Here is a 1859-nt window from a genome sequence, read left to right on the forward strand (position 1 = left end):
TGTATATCCAATATCCTGAAATTTTGTAAATGTTAGAAAGTTCCTCTCAAAATCACTGCTGTACTAATCTCACCTATCCATATTCACTGCATGTAACTTGTTTGAGAAAGTGAGGATCATCCGAAGATTCATAGACATATATTGATGGAGACGGAAAGTGGCTCCTATGATCATGAAGATCCTCCGCTGCTAACTTGTCTATTAATTTATGAAATAATATCCATATTCCACCACTTCTTTTGGTGGAAGACTAGTTTGGTTTTTTTGCTATTCCATATATATTTTTAAAGGTTAGACTACAATATTCACATATCCTAGAGTTTGAAGTTAATCTGTTCGTCTTCTCATATCAAGTTAAGTTTCATTTTTTTATTGCAGCAGAGTAGATGGAGGTGCACTAGCTGGCATGAACTTTTCAAAGAATTCAATACTTTACACTGCAACTCCATCTGCAGGTAAAGCAACCATCCTTCTCTTTGCTGAATATTTTATCCTATATGCATATAGAAGCATAACTCAGTTGTACAGCCAATTTGCTTTTGAAAATTATATAAATGCTCATGCCAATCATGTAAGCATCATTCATGAACAGTCTGTAGGTTTTACTGTCTTTGTCTAGGATTTTCTCCTTTGATTACTGTGTGTATTATGGTCAGATTCCCAAACCTCTGGCACTGATTTTTCTTACCATTTTTTACTTCCTCTACACAATCTCTTTGTTAAACAAGGGAAAGCCAAGGTGAAACAAACAATGTTGTTTACAAATCTCTGGAGCAGTCCTTATGTGAGAAGTGGAGCTCAAGTTAGAAATTCTTGCATGGATAGAACCTAAAAGCAGATTTCAAGATTCAAGGGAAATAGTAGTGGGGTCGTACTCAAGGTTGATTGCAGATTAATGAATGGAATGATAGAATAAAAAGGAGAGAGAGAAAAAAAAAGAAAGGAACTGCAGCAATTCAGTTTTGGAAGATGCATCAAGTAAAAATTGCTTGGAGCACTCAAAGGGCAAGGTTACTTGGGATACTTGTAAAAGGAAGGCAGCGTTTTGGCGTAGTGCAGATTTTTAGTTTTTCGAGAAGTAAAGTTGAATATTATTATTTTCTTCTTGTCTTTTCTAAGTTTGTTTTATTTTTGGAAATGGAAACTTTAAATGTGGGGATTTTATAGCCACTAACTTACCACTTGTGAAAATCTAACAAAAAAGAGTATTATACCAATTCACTTTCGTAAAATGCTGCTATTTATGGATGACAATTCCATCTTGTATTTGAAAGAGAAGTTGATTCCTAGCTTTGGTGAAAAGCTCTTCTACTCATTCACTTATTTCTGGCATGAATCTTTAACCGTGTTTCTTATAAATGTAAGCCTCAAAAGTCACTTGAGAACTTTATGGCTCTCTGATGCCACAAATTGATTTCTGTCATTTTATTTGCATTACACTTAGCTGAATATGCATTTAGCTGCAAGTATTCCTTGAATATTTTCTAACCAAGTTGTTTCTATAGGTTGTGCAAAAAGTTTACATAATACTTATATATGCAAGATATACAGTTTATATATGCTGCTGTGTAACACCCCACACCCAAAAAAATGCACCTATTGAGAAGTTTGACTAGGTTTGACTAAGTTTGGCCGGGTTGACCAAGTTTGACCAAGTGAATAGTGTGGGTCGAGATTTGACTTTTTCTATGATTTATATTTTAGTTTGACCAAGGTATCATTGGATAAAGATCGTCGATACGAGTTCAAAGACTAACGGCATGCCAAATTCTGAGCTACGAATCAAAAGTTACGGTTCTATGAAGTTCATTTTCAGTATTTTATCTGTGTCCAGACCAGTCCAAGTGTTTTTTTTCTGA

General features: G+C 34.6%; 1 long non-coding RNA gene across 1 annotated transcript; it reads left to right on the plus strand.

The window, feature by feature from the left end:
• The first annotated feature begins 369 nt into the window (after positions 1 to 369).
• LOC125420356 (uncharacterized) lies at positions 370 to 1232 on the plus strand. The gene is made up of 2 exons (XR_007238786.2): positions 370 to 455; positions 729 to 1232. It is a non-coding gene; the product is annotated as an uncharacterized LOC125420356 (long non-coding RNA).
• Positions 1233 to 1859: the final 627 nt, after the last annotated feature.

The sequence above is a fragment of the Ziziphus jujuba genome, chromosome 2 (assembly GCF_031755915.1).
Source record: "Ziziphus jujuba cultivar Dongzao chromosome 2, ASM3175591v1".
Classification (NCBI taxonomy): domain Eukaryota; kingdom Viridiplantae; phylum Streptophyta; class Magnoliopsida; order Rosales; family Rhamnaceae; genus Ziziphus; species Ziziphus jujuba.